A 19,085-nucleotide genomic window follows, 5' to 3' on the forward strand; every position below is an offset into this window, starting at 1 on the left:
TCTCACATGTCCCCGGCACACTCGCCAGTCCTCTTTCGCACTTGCCTCCCCACCCACTCTCACTGCACTTTAGAAATAACCCATGAGAGTGGCTCTCTGCACTTACCCCAGTCTCCACTGACCGGGTGCACTTGGACCTCCCCCTCCCTGTGACAGTCTGTGGACTTACACAACCCTTACGCACCGTGCCTGAAGATAGTCTGTCTGCTCTCCCTTGTTTTCACCCCTAATTGCACTGGTAAAACTGCAGAATCGCCGTCAGGCCTATTTGCTGTACGTCAAACCGTTAATTGAATTCTATGCACTTACTCTGCCTGTGCAGACTATTCTCGTCTCAGTATTTCAAGGGCTCTGAGCGACTGTTGTTCTTTCCCCATGTTCCCACCCTCCTTGAGCACTTTGAAACACTTGCCTGTGTATAGATGCTTTATAAATAAACAATACCATATCAGATAGCTTCCTTAGAGACAGTCATCCAAGATGGCTGCCTCCATGGAAGAGCTCACTCAAAATCAAAGTTCAGCGATGGGCAGGAATGGGTGGGATTACAACTTTGTATCCTTCCTCAAATATCATCTCCATTGGAAAAGCATTACAGATCCACATTCAAAGCCCATATTTGATGCTCTTATGTTAATGACAATAGTTTCGGCTTTTAAGTTGGCGTTTTCAGCGCCATCTAATAGCACAAACTAAACAAATGAGGTAAAATGACAAACACAGAGGAGAACACTTGCAATGAAAAGAAACCAAAAATATATATTTCTAAGGCTTGTGGATCTTCTTATATCCACATGCGATGCATAGGCTGAGATTTGGTGCGCCCTATAAATAAACAAAGAACCTGGGTATCTCTGGTCAGGCCCTTGCCTGGTTGACATCCTTTCTCACTGATCGACCCTCCCAGGTCTAACTTGGGTCTTTCCTCTCTTCTCTCTCTCCACTTGTGGTGTTCCCCAGAGGTCTAACCTCTCTCCCTGCCTATTTAACCACTTCCTGGCACCACTGGCCCACGACTTCTCTACCTTTTATGCTCTAACTTTCAGTGTTATGCGGATGACACCCAGCTCTCATTCGGGCTCCCCTCAGCCTCTACTGCTCATTTTCTCCTACCAGACTTTCTATCCGTTATTCAGGAATGGTGTGCCTCCAGCAATCTCTGCCTTAATGCCAGTAAAACTGAGATGCGGAGGCTACCAGGGGGTGCACAGGCAATGGCTGCCTGATTTCTGAGCTCCAGCTGAGGCCGGGAAGCAACGGGGACTGAGCCCCTCCCGCGACCCCCCCCCCCCCCACCGTGACCGAAGGAGCCCGCGAGGGCAGCGATCCCCCAGGGACCCCCCCCCGAGAGAAACAGCGGCGCCTGGGGACCCCCGGAGAGCAGAGAACCGGCACAGCAGCATCGGCGGCCGTGACGCCACCAACGACTGTAAAGGCCGCGGGGCCGGGAGAGGAGCGGCCGCCCGCCGCAGGTGAAACTCTGCGAGGGAGGGAGCGGCCCCCTCCTCGCAGCGGGCATTCCGCCCCCACGCCGGCGATCTGCATGACAGGGGCGGCGACCCCCCCCCCCCCCCCGCGGGCTGGGCACACAGATCTAAGCCGGAGCGGCGGCCCCCCCGCACATCCCCCGCCATGCCATTTTAGCCCCTGGACCAGGCCCTGCACACAGCAGGAAAGCCGGGGCTGTGAATCCCCCACCACCACCACGCCGCCAACCCAGGGAGGAGATCTGGGCGCAGGACGGGGTGATCCTTGAGGCCGCGCAATAAACCGCCCACGGGGCGGGCGCCTCCCACCCGTCAGCCGACGCTGAATCCCGTCCCCCGCTGAGGGGGGGGGGGAAACAAGAGTGGGCGAAGCCAGGAAGGCCCCCTGTCAGCGCCAGACACAAGGGTGTGAGGCCCCGCCAGAGACTGGCGGGGCGTGTGCCCGCTCGGAGGCAACCCCCCAGGAGTAGCGGAGTCCTACCCAAGTGAGAAGGGGGAGGCTCCAGTTGGCTCCCCCCGTGGGCGCCCCCCCAACACAGCACGGGCCAGGCCTGTGGGGAGACCCCGCGGCACCCCCCCCCCAAGAGCCCAGGCATACCCAACTGCGAGGCCCGGGGTGCGCCAGATGAGCTGGCAAAAGAGTCTGCAACAATATCGCTACCAGGAAGAGGGACCCAACGATAAAGGTCAGCCCCGCGACAGAGAAATGGCCCACCCGGAGGCCTCGACACCCTCTGCGGTGGCAATGGAGAGGGGCTTCGCCTCAATTCTACAGGAGATAAGGGACATGCGCTCAGATATCGCACAGAAATTTGAAAAAATGGATCAACGGGTGGACAAGGTCGAGGACAGGCTTCTTCAGGTCGAAGCATACCAATCAACATCAACAACCCAAGAGGTAGAGATTAACATGAGACTAGCCGCCCTCGAAAAAAGGGAAGAGGAGAGGTCGAGGCAAATGGACGATTTCGAAAATAGGGAACGGAGAAATAACCTCAGATTTTTCGGGGTCCCCGAGGTGGAGGGGGAGACGGAGAGAGAGGTCACCCGTGTGGTGCGAGACATTATTGCCCTCCTCTTCGAAGAGGAAATGACCACAGAACTCACTTTTGACCGGGTGCATAGAGCGGGAGGACGGGCGGGGGGGCCCGATCGATTCTGGTCCGGTTCCACTACTATTCAGAAAAAACGAGGGTCTTGGAGGCCGCCAGGAAAGCCCAGGAGATTAGGTACAATGACTCAAGTCTTAATTTTTCAAGACCTCTCTGCATATACTCTGGCCAAACGCAGGATGTGCCGCCCCCTTACTCAACTGTTGAAAGAGAAGGGGGTAAGATACAGATGGGGCTATCCCTTTTCACTTGCCTTTGAATACATGGGCCAGCGGTCGATGCCGATTACGGAGGAAGATATCAAAAGTGCTATACAGGATTATGTAATGGAAACGACTCCCCGGAGGGGACCAAAGGGGACTGTCCCGGGCGGAGCGAACGACCAGGGCCCGCCGGCAGGCAGGAGGACTGGGGCCAGGAAATTTAGAAAAATGAATATGCCCTCCCCAGCGAAGGAAGGAGAGCAAAATGACTCCGAAGGTTGAGGTGGTCCGGAATCGGAAGCAATGGCAGTCAAGCCGAATCCAGAGTCCCCTGGAAAAGCAAGTAAAAGGGGATGACAAAAAAGGGGACGAAATTAGGGGGGGGGGGCTCACAAAAACAAGCTAAGTAAGGTATACCTAGCCGAGGCGGGCAGGCTGGTGGTCCGGCCAAAATGCCAGACATGGCGGAACAGACTGGCTGGACGCCGGGGAGGGGGGCAACGAAGCGGTTGGGGGTTGTTTGTTAGGGAAGGGGTTTGAGGTTCAGTTGGGGTCTTGTTTAAGAAGTGTCCAAGCGAAGCGACAAAGAGAACGGGAATGGAGCAATGCAGCGATGCAGTTGACCAATAGAGGGGGAAGCGCAGACTATGGCTGACGGCCGGCCGGCCGGCCCTGGGAGTGGGTACCCTGAACGTGCGTGGGCTGAATACCCCCACAAAAAGGTCCCTGATATGTAGGGAATTCAGGAGTGCGACGCTGGACCTGCTTTTCCTGCAAGAGACACACTGGGCGCGGGGGAAAGAGCCCAAACTGCGAGGGGGGGGGGGGAAATCGAAGAAGTCTTCCACGCCTCCTATAAGGTTAAAAAAAGAGGGGTGGCCATACTGGTAGCAAGGAACGTTGGTTTTGAGAAAGAGGCCATCCAGAAAGACCCTGAGGGCCGCTACCTGTTGGTACGGGGCTCCTTACAGGGCTCCCCCTATAGTATACGGCCCGAACGAAGGTCAGGCCCAATTCTGGGAAGAAGTAAGGGACAGACTCAAGCTGTTTGCACAAGGCCCGGTGGTGGTGGTGGTGGTGGGGGGGGGCATTTTAACATGGTCCTTGACCCTACTGTTGATAGAAAGCGAGTAGGCCCCCAAATCCCCAGACCTGTTGACGAAGCTATGGCACGCATCTTTCAGAGGGTGAATGAAGACTTGGGCTTGGCGGATACTATCCCGGCGCCTAGAACAGAGGTCCCCTCCTTTACTTCTCTCCCATCCACAAATCATTCTCCAGAATAGATTATATCTTTGTGGACGAGATCCTCCGCCCATATGCCACAGGATACAGGATAGACCCAGTCCCCTGGTCAGACCATGACATGGTCCGAGTCACCCTAGAGGTGGGTTGGTGTAGTGAACGCAGAGGACGCTGGAGATGCAATGACGCCCTCTTAAAAGACGAGGCTCATGCCCAGGAAGTCCTGGATGCCATAACAGAGTTCTTCGAACTCAACGACAACGGGGAGGTGGGTACACACACACTCTGGGATGCCTTTAAGGCAACCCTACGAGGGACCCTTATAAAAATAGAAGCCCAGAAGAAGCGAGAGAGAGGCCCAGGAGAAAGCCCTGCGGGAAAAGATAGCTCGTCTCCAGCCAGGACCCCCCTCGGGTCTGGTCTTGGACCATGACCGGGTGGCCGCGCTGGAGGAGTACAGGCTCCAGCTGAAGGACCTCCTCCTACACAAAACGGAGAGGAGCCTCCAGATGGTCAAGCAAAAATACTATGAGAAAGGGGACAAAGCGGATAGGATCCTAGCCTGGAAGTTGAGGGAGGTCCAGAGGAGCAGATGGGTGAAGGAGGTGAGAGGCTCCAAGGGATCCCCTGGATGCGACTCTCCCCACATCGGAGAGGCTTTTCGCCAATATTACAAGGCACTATACACGTCAGAGTATGACGGGGATGAAACCCAGATAGAGGACTTCTTGAATTCCATCCAGATCCCATCCCTATCGAGGGAAGTGGCAGAGGGGTTGGAGGGCCCGGTCACAGAGGATGAGGTGGACAAGGTGATTAGTGGGATGAAGGTTGGAACCTCCCCCGGGGAGGACGGCTTCTCCGTTTACTTCTACAAGCGATTTCGCTCCTCCCTGGCCCCATACCTAGTGAGGGTTTTCAACGCTGTTCTGGAGGGGGCATCCTCCCCGAAACCATGATGGGGGCCATAATAGCAGTTTTGCCCAAGGAAGGAAAGGACCCCGCGGACTGCTCCTCTTACCACCCCATATCGCTGTTAAACATTGAAGTGAAGATCCTGGCCAAGGTGGTGGGGAGGCGGATGGAGGGGATTATGCCAAAGCTGGTACACGGGGACCAGGTGGGCTTCATCAGGGGGAGGCAAGGGTCAGACAACATACGCAAAACGATAGACCTGCTCCACTTTGCCCAAAAATCAGAGCTCGATGCATGTGTCCTCTCCCTAGACTCGGAGAAAGCCTTCGACAGGGTCGTGTGGAGATGCATGGAACTCCTCCTCCAAATAATGGGCTTCGGGGCCCATATCCAGAGTTGGGTATCTGCCCTCTACAGAGCCCCCACGGCTCGGGTCCAAGTGAATGGGAGACTGTCCGGATCATTCCCCCTCACCCGAGGGACGAGACAGGGCTGCCCACTCTCCCCCCTGCTATATGTCCTTACGATGGAGGCACTGTCCATAGCAATTAGAGCCCACCCAGACATCAAGGGAGTCAAAAGGGGCGAGGTTGAATTTAAGCTTTCCCTGTTTGCGGATGACATTCTAGCCTACCTGGTGGACCCGGGCTCTTCGCTCCCCCCCCTTCCTGGCCCTGGTGTCCGCATTCGGGCGCTTCTCGGGCCTGAAAATTAATACTACGAAATCTGTCTTGCTCCCAATGAGATCACTGGACCCTGAGCTCGACCCCCTGGAGAGTTTTCATGGGATAGCAGTGGAGAAAAATGCCATGCGCTACCTGGGCGTACTTCTCACCAGGGACATATCGAAACTGGGCAGCTCGAACTATGACCCCATAATGGCAGTGATCACATCAGACTTGAGGAGATGGGGGAAAATGATCCTTTCTTGGTATGGCCGCATGACTGCGGTGAAGATGAACGTTTTGCCATGGCTCCTGTACCTCTTCACAGCGCTCCCAGCTAGCGTCCCAGAACAGACCTTGAGAGACCTACAGAAAGCGGTTCGGGATTTTGAATGGCAGGGGAAGACACCAAGGACGGGGAGGTCCATTCTGACCCTGTCGAGGGAAGAGGGGGGGTTTGGGTTGCCGGACTTTCATCTTTACTTCTGCGCTGCCCAGCTGCGCGTCCTCCTGGAGCACATGAAAGAAAGGCTGGGAACATATTGGTCGTACTTGGAAGACATGGATGCCTACCCTCTTAAGGTCCGTGACCTCCTGTGGGCTCCCCGCAAATCGATCCCGAAACACCTGAAAAAGCACCCGACCTTGGGAGTTCTCTGGGACATCTGGAGGGAGGGCCCGTGGACTGCATACCTTACCACATGGCCGTCCCCGATTAGCTCTCTCTGGGGCCACCCCCTCAATCTGGGTAGTAAGGGATTCCGGCACTCCCAGGCCTGGTCCGACATGGGAATGGAATGGGCTGGGCAGATGTTCAGAGAGGGCGAATTCTTAACCTACGAGGACATGAGGGACGCTCTCGGACGAGAGTCTCTCCCAATCTTTGAGTACCTCCGCCTTAAGGGCATCCTCTGCGACCAGTCATGGGGCCCGAGCCTGAGGAGACAATTGACCCCCTTTGAGAAGGTCCTCGACTCGGCAACCTCAAGAAAGGGTGCGGTATCCAGCATGTATAAAATTTTAAATACATACAATCTACAGGGCAGAAGGAGCTTCCGCACATTCTGGAATGATCTGGCAGGAGAGGAGATTTCAGAAGACACCTGGGCTAGAATATTTAAAATAGCATTCCATGGGAACTTATTCACCTCAGACATGGAACACAACTTCAAGATTCTACAGGGGTGGCACAGAGACCCGGTAAAACTCTCAAAGATGTTCACAGGGGTGTCGCCAAGGTGCCCGAGAGGATGCGGACAGTTAGGCTCCAGGGGCCACATGTGGTGGCATTGCCCGAAAATCCAGGCCTATTGGGAGTCAGTGAGGGGCTGGATAGCGGAAGTAACAGAGGAACTCCTACCACTAAATCCCCTAACGATGTTACTGGGCCTCCCCCCGGAGGAAACGGAACTATACCGATACCCAAGGATGTGGGAAACCATGCTGAGGGCAGGCAGAGTGGCTCTCGCTCAGCGGTGGAAGAGGCCGGAGGCCCCCTCCAAGGACGACTGGCTGGCAAAGGTAAAAAACATGTTCCTGATGGACAAACTAACAGCCATGGTAAACAACGACTCTGGTTCATTGTCGAACTGGCACGGAGTGCAACAATCCTGGGGATGGGATGTTCACTGACCCTGTGACAAGACCCCGGCCTGTGCGGGGCAGGACGAGCAAGGTGATGTGCGATAATCAACCTGGGGACCCACCCATTTTCTTTTTCTTCTGTACGTATTTTTACAAAATGCCAATAAAAACAAAAGTTTAAAAAAAAAAACTGAGATGCTCCTCATTGGGACTCCTGCTCCCGCCTTCCCTCGCTCATTCTGACTGCCTACCCTGGGCCCTCTGCCTGCTCTTTCCAGTGAGGCTAAGAACCTTGGGGTCATCTTTGACTTCACCCTCTCCTTCTCTCCTCACATCTCTAAGAAGTCACACTATCAGCTGCACCTTCGCAGAGGTATTCTTCCTTTTCTCACTTTCCCCCAGGAGCTCACTGTCGCCAGAGCCCTGGTCCTCTATCGGCTGGACTACTGCAACAGCCTCTTTCTAAATCTGCCTGCCTCTACTCTTCGCCCTCTACAACTTATCCAGAACTGCACTGCAAGACTTGTCCTTGGCCTCAAGCCCAGGGATTGTATCTCCCCAGCCCTGAAATCTCTCCAGTGGCTCTGAGGATCAATTTCAAGACCCTCTGCATCGTCCACAAGGCTTTCTGGTGCCGGGGACCACACTACATCCAACTTTCTCTTCCTAAGCATCTTCCTTCTCAAGCCCTCTGCTCATCCACCTCCAACTCTGAGGTCAGACGCTTCTCCAGGCTGAGAGTGAGTGGTAGATCTGTCCTTCGCTGGGGCCTCCCTCTGGAACATCCTCCCTGCCTCTCAAACTTGAGCAGGACCACCTAAGGTTCCAGAAGCAACTCAATACCTTCCTTTTTTGCTACCGCTTTTTCTCCCTTGCTGATATCCCTGTCTGCTCCGCATACTGGTTACCTGGTCACCCACTGAACCAGGCTTCGGCACGACTGGTTGTCCTTGCACTACCCCCGGGCCCCCATACCACTTAAGGGACTGTATCTGCAACCCTACAGTCCCCTGACTCTGCACCTATAAGCCACCGCCCGGCTGTACTTACTAGCTACTTTGTACTTCCCCCTACCCCCACACTTGCGTAATCTGAATGACACAAGGCCTAGTAAGATCGTTGGTTTGTCCTTTTTCTGTCCTCCCTGCCTTTTCTTGTCACGCCTAGAAACTCTTGTGTACAGGCGGGTTATAAATTATTTATCATATCTAGTGGTAGTTGCAGAGTATTACATGATTTGTTTTCGAAACTCGATAAAGGACTTCGACTGGGCATGTCAGTAATGCTATCCCTAGTGTGATGTCCATTGTGTACCCATGGGTCTAGGTCCCTCAGATCGTTTTTTTCTGCCATCTTAGTCGGACGCTAGTTGCAGAGCTCCTTCAGGCTGATACCTTGATTAATAAAAAGTTTACTTGTAGAATTGTTACTATTCTTTCGCCATCGGCCGGGGCAAGGTCATTTCCTGTGGCTTTTGACAGACTGAGCCATCGTCAACAATGAGCCAAACATTCGCCTCGACGTACACGGACTTCGGCCTGCACAACCCTCACCGGGTTTCGGTCCATCACACTACGGAGAGGGGCGGGAGGTCCATACTTTCTTCTCCTTTAGAGAATGGCTAATCTGTTCCCCTCCTTTCCCTTTAATCACTGTGCTGCCTTTTCCACCTATAATGGAAAATACACAGTTTAAATTCTGTCCATCCTGCAAAAGGAAGTAGTCCTTGGAAGACAAACACAAGGTGTGCAACCACGGTCTTCCAAGGCACCACCCTAAAAAAGAACTGCAAATCCTGCAAGCTCTCTCTCTCCCTAAAACTTTAAAGGACCATTGAACAAAATGTTGTCGCCCGCGCCATGCAGGTTGAAGCCTCTATTGACGTGGAGGGAGCATCCAGGGATAGCAGCGCCTTGAAACACTTGTGTATAGGCGATTTATAAATGCCATACCATATCATATCTAAGTGATGCTGAGGGCGATTGGGATTAGAGAGACTCCCATGTGCGAGCCCCTGACTCCATTAAGCAGGCCGGCGGTCCTGTTACAGAGACTAGACCCGACGGCTCCTGCACATACACTTCACGCCACACTAAACAAATATCCCATGATCAACCGTGTCAACAGCCACGCAGGGTCGAAGGAAAGGTCCTCTAAATCATCCCTGTCCTTTGGGCCATCGTGCTCGCTGCAAGACAGGCCTTCGAAAAAAGACACCAAAGTCTGTTTCTGACACTGCCCCTAAATCTGACCACCTTTCACGCGACAAAGGGCCTGCATCGAAAGGCGCTTCAACAGCCCCCTCCACTACTTTCAAGATGAGAGAACATCCAGAAGGCCCAAGTTGGCAAAGACTTTGTGGAGGAAATTCTTGGAGACAAGAGGTCCTCTACACAGTTCATTCCCCTCCTGCAATCTATTCAAAGACCCATTCAGCCTTCTCTTCTGACACCAAACCTTACAATGGCACTCAACCCTTGCATTGAGAAAGGGTTCAGGCCGACCCCTGCAAGAAAAAGGGTGGGCACACCTCTAGCCTCTGCTGAGGCAACGCCAGATAAGGAAAGCAAGAAAATATACACCTTTGAAAGAAAGGTGGCTGTTTACCAAGCAAGCAAGAACATCCAATAATACTACCCTCTTGGCTAGCTATAGCTGCCATAGGTGGGGTGAACTACAACAAGTTGAGGCAGTCCCATAGCCTCTAAAGTCAGAGCTCCTAAAGACTGTGTCTGAGGGTAAGCAGGTAACCAACTGCATTCTAAAAAACAACTTGGATGCCGCTGACGATGCAGGCCGCATCATAGCCGAATGCACTTGAATATGCGCCACACCTGGTTAAGGCAGTCCGGCTTTAAGCTTGATACACAGGCCACATTGCTCAACATACCCATTGAACCAAAATGCCCTGTTCGGTAAGGCAGGTGAGGAAGATTATGACGCCCTGAAATCTCTTTGGAAACTGTCCTGCAAACAGTTTGTGCAAAGGGGGTCGTTTAACACCAGGTGGTTCTGCGAGTAAGGCCCATAGCACTCCTCCAATTATAGTCAAGGTAGCCAATCAATATCATGGGGCACCTCACAGGAACAGTCCTTCTCCAATTGTCAAGGAGGCTACAAAAGATCTAGGAGCAGAGGAAGAGCCTCTCAGCCAGAGGCTTCACCTCACCCAAGCAATGACTCTCCGCTCCAAGTCCCCTCCCATGGCACTCCAGTAGGAGGTTGCATCTCATAATTCACCCACACATGGGAGAGGATCACCTCAGACAAGTAGGTGCTTTCCACCGTGGCGAGCGGATACTGTATAGAGCTTATATAAAGACCATCCGACTACCGGCCAAGACAAAGAAAGACGCAAGAGGAAGGGTTCATATTACTGGAGGAAGTGAAATTTTTGCTGGAAAAGGACGCCATAGAAATTGTCCCAGCAAACCAGGTAAACCAGGGTATTTCTTCAACGTACTTAACAATGCACTGTGAGACACCTGAAGGTTTCACACTTACTAGTCCCTGGGGATCTGTCATCCAGGTGGCCAGGACACAGCCATCGCTATTGGATCCATTTCCTGGAGGTGGACCGGGGCGGGAGAATCACCTAGATGGGGGGGGGGGGGGTTCTTTCACCCATCCTGTCCAATAGGACAACTAGAAACTCTATTCCTCCCACCCCTCTCTTCAGACACACACTTTCTCACTCGGTGAGCGACAACAGACTAATATCAGAACCATTTACCTGGCATGCCCCAACACAAGTGTCAGGCAATTGCCGACAACAACACACACCTGACTGCCGTTTCCCTTCCCCACTGGGATAAAAGGTGTAGCAAAAAAGCATACTCCGAACAAGGCTGAATGCACGAGGGAACCTCTATTCCAGGACTGCAGTTCAAACGGTGAAGAAAGGCAGCAAGACCTGAATGAATGTCAATGAGGGAGTTGCCCTTGTCCTTTTCAACCCAGACCCGCGAAGCCTCTGACAAAAGAAACATAAGATCGGGAATCGCAGCTGACGAATGATGTCAGCTGTACTGATAGCCAGGGTGGTGAGAAGCGGTTGCCATTGTGGTACTGTCCTGGACTCCATGGCAAAAGAAATGCCAACGAGTTCAATGCAGCCCATGAGCCGGAAGAACCTGATAGTGGACCGGATTGTGTTAGACTCAAAGTTGCAGTGGCAACATTAAGAAGATAGAGATGGAGGTCCTTTGTATGTGAACTTGGTACCGGAGATAGAGTGGTCTGGCGCCACGTGGGCGTGCGTGCAAGGTCTCTGTTACCCCTCTCTTGAGCAAAGATGTTATTGAGCCAAAAGGGGAAGGAAAATACCATTACCAAGACCAAGAGGCCATGGGCAAGGCTTACATGAGGTGCCAAGGTGGTCATATACTGGTCACTCAAAACCCCTTGTACAATTGAAAGTCCTTAACACGTGCAAAATAGTTTGTGAAATTGTGACCCGACTGAGGGAATTTCGATTAAGGCGTTTTCGCCCAGCAGAGGGGAACGCCGTGCAAACTGGTTATTGTGAATAAACACACCCTTGCCGTAGGGTAACTAAGTGACCCAGCAAGACGCGAACGCCCTTCGGAAGTCTTTGTTTAAAGTCGGCAAGTACTGTGTCTGAGCCCGGATGAAGGGGACCTAACTAAAAGGTGGTTGTTTAAGGAAGACACTGAAACTCTTGAATATTACAAATAAGGAAATTGTGATTAGAAGACGATAGCAAACCTCACTGATTGACGTAAAGAGAACAGTTGTCAAGAAGCTAAATGAATAACATTGTGACGACAAGTATGAACACGACTGAGGGATGTCCACAGTGAATGGTTGATCTGAGCCTGATTGAGGGAGCCTAAACACTGAGTAAAGGATCAGAGCCCGGCTGAGGGGGACCCAAGGGTGAAGAATAATCACCCTAGGTGTAGGTTATCCGAAGGAACCTTTGTTTTGTTGTTTTGGCATAACCGCCCTCTGAAGCAAAAGACTTTGCATGAGAAGAGACTTTGGTACAGAAGGCCCTGATATGGAGAAACGTAACTGTGAGCTCATGCCGAGAAGACCAGGCATGTGCGGTGCTAGAGCCCCACCTTGTCCCGTGTTAAAAACGTGGGGAAGGGAGACCCCGGCCATAACGTCCTGACTTATCATTTTGTGAACACTTCTTTCTTTTCTTATGAACATTATCCCACACAATTGTATAGCATAGTGGTAAGGATTGGCAATATGTTTATTTAGCATAGGCCCTTTTTATTAGACTAGACTCCACAAAAGACTGTATTCTTATTATTTGATGGTCGTAGCTTGCTCCCATCTTGGATCTAGGTTTAGATTAGGCGTTTATCTCACTCACTTTACAGTTTAATAAATACCCTTTAACTGTGATCATTTGTCTGTCTTGCTTTGGTTACCATGCCTTTCTTACAGCGCCCAGTACTAGAGCTGCGACCAGCAAACACGTATGTCAAGCCACAAAGGTTTCATATGACAATGCTTCAGGAAGTAATTCCCCTTCTAAAGCAGGACGACTACATGGCAACATTGGATATGAAAGCTGCATACTTTCATAAAGGTATTCACAAGCATAAGCAGTAGTGGTAGCACCAGTATACCGTTATCTGGGCTCACTGAAAACGGGGGAAATCTCCTCAATTTCCAAACACAACACCCAAAGCACAATCATCTGTTCCAATTGGGATTCTCAATCAACGAGAAAAAAATCAAGTCTTGTTCCCAGTCAAACAAAACAATTCCTGGGCGCAATCATAAAAACAATGGAGGGGCTAGTCTTCCCCTCAATGAAAGTCAGAACATGCTTTTGCAAACACCTCACTATCTAGCCGATCGCCAAATAACTGTACGCAAGGCAATACGCCTGCTCTGGATGATGGCCTCATGCATCTACCTAGTTCCACATGCACTGCTGCACATGCGCCCTATGCAAGAGTGTTTAGCAATACAATGGTCTCAGGCAAGTGGTCAGTGGGAAGGTCTAGTGGCCGTTTCACTAACCCTGCTACAGGATCTTTGCTGGTGGTCCAAGGACCACTTTTTAAAAGGAAAACCCTTTCGTAATCCACCAATTCAAGCGATACTAACTACATAGACCCTCCAGCTTATAGCGATTTTACGATCCCGCAAAATGCAGCAAAAACTGCCGTTTTGTGCAAAAACAGCATCTTTAAAAAAAATAAATTCTAAGTCATCTTTAAAAATTACTGTTTAAAAAGAAAATAATACTCAGTGCCAGGTTCTCAACTTTTATTTTACAGAAGAAATGAAATGCGCTAACACATCTCATCACTTGCGCCCCTAAAAAGTGCAGCCCAATCCACAAGGGACACATGAATGGGCACATTTTATATGTGCGCCCATTCAGATTGCCTTTTTCACCTCCTTAATCAAATAAAGTGGCGTTTCTGCCAATTCGAAAACTCATACCTCATTTCCAAGCAAGATGCACTTTTAAATGTACAGAAATTGTAGGCAACCCTACGCGCACAGAATGTGGGGCTGCCACTGCATGAACAGGGTCTTTCCTGACTCTGTAATGCATTTCTTTTAAGGTATGAACTGCTGCTGTCGCTTGCATTTCTGTTCCTCAAACAGGATAAAAATGTATTTTTTGGTCGCATTTTACAGTGGCAGGCCCCTGGCGGGCCTGTCACTGTGAAAGGCGCTGGGAGCTTGCAGAACACTATCGGGAGAGCGATTCTATTCAAGGTACTGCCTATTTTGATGAAAAAAATCGATTGAATGGTACAATTTGACCTATTTCGTCTAGTACTATTTGATCGATTTTTATAAATACCGAACATGTGTTGCGGGGGTGTCACCCGCTCCCCATGTTTAGTATTTTTGGTCTAGGGTGGTTGCAGAAGTGTGTTCCCCTTTTTCCTAAAAATATGAGGCGGGGACAGAAAAATAAAAAAATAACGAAAAAGGGACCTTGCGGAGTCGGATCCGACCTGCGTTAGAGGGACGGATCTGGCACTGCAGGGTTGCAGGGGAAGCGGCAGCGACCAAGCAATTAAGTAGGGGAGGGGGTGAGGTGGTGGTGAAAGGTACATTTTGGGTTGTTTGGCTGAAGAGCAAATCAATTTGCAGCGAAGTTGACTATGGTCAATTCCGCAGCAAATAATTACACTTCGGTCAAACAACCCAGAACACCATTCAAGGCAGCTGGCCAGCGCACAATTTGCTCTACATCTCAAGTCTGTGGAACTGCACCGGTCACCTTTGAGAATAAGGTGACCTGCTCATTTCCAAAAATGGGTTGTCTAAAAATAGCATGTCCTCCGTTCTTTCTTAAATGCCCCATTATTCGAGGATCTGGGTCAAAATCTACATTTAAAAAAATAAAAGATGGTTACACTATGAGAGAAAGGGAGCGATGGGTGAGATGTGAAGTGATAGGCAAGAAAGCAGAGGGAGAGCAGTGGGTCAGAGGAGGAAGCGCTGCACAAGCGAGCAGAGGAAGCAGTGATGCGGTGGGCCAGAAATCTGAGAGCGAGCAGACGTACACAAAGTAGAGGGAGCGTGTGGTCAGTGAGCCAGAAAGCAGAGAGGAAGCGGTTGGGCAGAAAGAGGCAGTGAGCTGCAGAATGGGAAAAAGAATGAGCGAAGAGTGCGACAGAATGGGAGAAAGGATGCAAGATGCAGAAGCAGCACAAAAGAATGAAGGACTGTATATTGCGGGAGGAATTGTAGAGTGTAAGGTGTGAGTTGGGAGTATGTTTTGGAGTGTGGCAGGGTCTGGGCAGTGCAAATTGTGACTTGACAGTGTGACATAGCACGTGAGTATTTGTATGACAGAGTGAGAGGTTAAGGAATGGGAGTTGGTGAGATGTGTGTTGGTGAGAGAGGTGTTTGGGGGATTGGAGAACATAGAAGGAGAATATTTTCAGGATTACAACTGATAATTATCAATTTAGTTAATACTATTATATAGGCATGCACATTAAACCAAATATGTAGCCAAATCGAACACTGTTCTGCCAAGCCAGAGACATCTGGGACTCTTCATATTAAATTAGTACAAAAGATACATAATAATGATACCCTGGCTCTCTTGTAGCCTTGCACGCTGCCTATTTCCTGCGATATGGCAGTCTTACACCCTCCAGTTAATACAAAATGTCCTGAAAAAATGCTGCAATAAACAAAGGTTTGTGCTGCAAAATGTGCCATTTCATGCCTTAAAAACCTGGAAGGTCTTACAGACGCCTCACTCTCTGGATGGGGAGCCCATTACCTTCACCACACAGCTCACGGCTAGTGGATTTACGCCACAGCCCAAAACCACTTTAACCTCTTAGAACCTCTGGCTGTTCTCAAGGCTCAGCAGACTTTTCAGCAGCGTCTAGTAGGTCAGACAGTGTAAGCAGGGAGGCATACATTCTCCAAGTCTGTCCAAGCTATCCCAAAAAATGTGGAAGTAGGCACTGAAGTGAAACATGTGCCTAGTCTCTCAACATGTTCCAGGGGAACTTGATGCTCTAGCAGATTCTCTGAGCAGAAATCCTCTACCCGAGGAGCACCTCAACAGATATTCTAAACAAAATCTTATGCATTTACGGTTATCCTCCTTAAAACTTGTTCACCACAAGCCAAAACACACAATGCTCAGACTTGGCATCCAAGTTTCCCCAACCACAGTTCAAAGGGGAGGAGGGGGCGCCCTGTGGATGAGCTGGTCAGGGAAATTTGCTTACACTTTTCCCTCAACACCACACCTTAGCAGGCTAGTGCACAAGATCCACCAGTAACAAGCCACGCTAATCCTGATGGCTCCAATGTGGGCAAGACAACCATGGTTTCCACACCTGCTCAAACTCGCGATGTCCAAAGCATTCAAGCTTCCGTGCCCCTACAACATGCTGTCCCAACACGAGGGGACAACACTCCATCCACATCCTCAGTAAATGAACTTGGCAGCCTGGCTCCTGAAGTCATGGGGTTTGGGCACTTAACCCCTTAAGTGCCAAGGATGAGGTATCTCATCCTTGACATTACCTCCAGGTTGCCAAGGACAAGATAGCTCGTCCTTTTAGGCACGTTGTTTTGTAATCTAACCCCCGGGCTATGTGAGGGGGAGGTCCCTCCTCACTTGCCGGGGGCTGAATTACCTTCAATTTCACATCGGCATATGTAATGCACGCCAACGTGAAAGTAATTTTCACTGCGCCAGTCATTTTTGGGCTACCGTGATGAAAATGGAAGGTGAGTCTCCACCGTTCTCCCCCTCGATCTCCAGCTGTATTTCAAGCCGGTGATCGAGGGAGGTGTTGTTGGAAAGGTGAGAATCTCCCCTTTCCAACGACACCTTTCTTGTATCATTGCAGGGCGCGAATCGGGTGCAGAGCGCTCGATCCACGCCCAGCAATGCCCACTAGACCACCAGGGATCTGTTTTAGAAGCAGGGAATGTGGGGGGCTGCTTACAGTAAGCAGACCTCTCCCCGGCCCTCAAAGCATGGGGGCACATATGGATAACCCTGGGGGCAGATGACTGGTCATGTGCCCCCAGGGAAACGGGCAAATTGAACAAAAAATATTTAAAATGCAGTGGGGGTGGGGGTGGGCCACTAGGCACCAGGGATTTTTTTACACATGAAAGGGTGTTGGCCCTCCCCCTCCACGTGGAAAGGGGGCCACCCCTTGTAGCCCTCCCTGGTGGTAGATTTCTGCCCCCAGGCAGCAGTTTGAGGTGGCCCCCCATCCAATTGGAGGAGGGGGGGAGGGCCACCAGGAATAAGTGTGCAGGTCCCCCAAAGGATGGGGCCTGCAGTTTAGGGTCCCCCTGGGGGCAGATGGGTGATCTGCCCCCAGGGTGGGGGATATGTGAAAAAAACGCTAAAAAAAAGGGAAAAAAAGAATGGTGCTGGGGGGGAGTGCCCCCCACTACACAACAAGGGAATTGTTTTTATGGAAAGGGGTGTCCCTCCCCCCTCCTACCCAAAATGGACTGGGCGCCATGATATGCACCCCTCCCTGGGGGCAGTTACCTGCTCCTCGGAAGGGGCATCTGACCCCAGGGATTGCTGCTTGAGATGGCCCCCCTTTCATTTGGTGTGGAGGGGGGAGAGGTCCACCCCCCTTCACATTACATTTCCTGGCGGTTTAGGGTGCCCCTAAGCCCTCCCCTAAAGTGTAGCCTGCCATTTTCAATGTTTTTCTTTGTTTACCAAACTTCCCTTGGCGCAGATGGACACATTGGTGTGCCAATCTGCCCTCAGGGTGCCCAAACCTTACTGCCCCATCCATTGGGGGGGACCTGTCTGACGTTTTGGGGTAGGCTTCTCACCCACCCCAAATGGAGAGTGGGGGGGCACCTCATGCAGCCCTCCCTGGGGGCAGATTTCTGCCCGTAGGAAGGGACAAATGTGTTTTCACTGGGGGTGTGAGGTTCAGTAGTCCACCAGGGATTGCTTGCAAGGGAGGGCATGAGTGTAGATTTGTTTTTGCTGGGGTGACCGTAGGTAACACATGTTTTTTTGTTTGGTTTACAGCATTTTCTACGCGAGCAGCTGCAACCTAATGTGAGTACTATTTTTTAGTATTCTCTGGTTAGGGCCCACTGTCAGTGGGGTGGGTGAGACTGGGTCTGGATTGTTGGTGGTGTGGGTGGGAATGGGCCGTCTGGGCAGATATTTTGGTGGGCTGGGACACAATTGCAGGGGCAGACCACAAACGGCCCCCCATGCCAGCAGAACATTGATGTTACCCTGGTAGCGGATGTCTCCAATGTTGGTTGTCCGTCTGCAAGCCCAGGCTGCACCACTGGCTGTGCTAGGTTACAGATTACACCTCCGGGGAGGAATGGGGATCCTGCTGGGGCTCCTTGGAGCTGCCGCTGTGCTTAGGGGACGGTACACCCACATGGTACATGGATGTCTAAGGCGGGGACATCACCTCCAATTGTGTCCTGGAGTTGCAGCTGGCTGCATTACAGCTTTTCCCTTTGGGGAGGTATTGGCACACTGCCGGAACTCCCTGGTGGGGAGAAGCTTTAACGCAGGCCAGCCAGAGCTCCAGCAAAGTCTGCAGTAATGTTCGTGGCCTTGGGCACCCTTCTCCCTTGTGGGTCTTTGGCGGGGCTTGTGGGTAATACATTCTGGGGAGATTTGCGCAAGTCAAACATCTTTGGATTCCCATGGGTGTCTTCTTTTCAGAAAAGCATGGGGTTCCCTGTTTTCCTTGGTGGCTTGAACACCCTAGGCCCATATCTGTATGGGGTGCGCTTCAGAAAAAAAATCCTGAAATTCAGCAGTCGGAAAAGACTTGGTGTTAGCCGTGTTTCAGGCTTTCCCCTTTGGACCCAGGTAGGTGCACCCACACATGTGAGGTACCGTTTTCGTCGGGACACCTGTGGAAACGCGGGAAGGTATGACATCTGTTATTGGCGATGTGTTTCGGTGAGTGGACAGAGGAAAATGTCTCTGAAATTGGCTGGAAAGAAACCCAATTCTCAGATATTTTGCTCTGGCCCCCCTCTGAAACACGCCGCCAACGCATGGCCTTCCTTGTTGCATCCCCACACATGTCCCGATGAAAACGGTAACTCACATGTGTGTTTGCGCATGTGAGGTACCGTTTTAATCAGGACATGTGTGGGAACGCGGGAAGGTAGGCCATGTGGTGTTGGCGGCGTGTTTCGGTGGGTGAGCCGAGTGAAATGTGCAGAAATAGGGGGGTTTTTTGCCACATTTTGGACTTTGCCGGGTTTCTGGGTCATAAATTATGAGCCGATTTGGCCAAGTCAGACCTCTGCGGATTCCCACAGGTGTTCTCTTTTCGGAAATGAATAGGGTTCCCTGTTTTCCTTGGTGGCTTGGACACCCTAGGCCCATATCTGTATGGTGTGCCCTTCTGAAAA

At 51.3% G+C, this 19,085-nt stretch overlaps 1 protein-coding gene across 4 annotated transcripts in view; it reads left to right on the plus strand.

The window, feature by feature from the left end:
- Window positions 1-19,085, plus strand: part of SEPTIN2 (septin 2) — a 1,372,599-nt gene that overhangs the window by 1,201,500 nt on the left and 152,014 nt on the right. The window contains exon 14 of one of the 4 annotated variants that reach the window (XM_069618111.1): window positions 17,719-17,748. The exons of the other annotated variants lie outside the window; for them this stretch is intronic. The gene's annotated coding sequence lies outside the window, so the exon portion shown is untranslated. The remainder of the gene's footprint in view (window positions 1-17,718; window positions 17,749-19,085) is intronic. 4 annotated transcript variants of the gene reach the window in all.

Source organism: Ambystoma mexicanum, chromosome 10 (assembly GCF_040938575.1).
Source record: "Ambystoma mexicanum isolate Mex_15411 chromosome 10, UKY_AmexF1_1, whole genome shotgun sequence".
NCBI lineage: Eukaryota > Metazoa > Chordata > Amphibia > Caudata > Ambystomatidae > Ambystoma > Ambystoma mexicanum.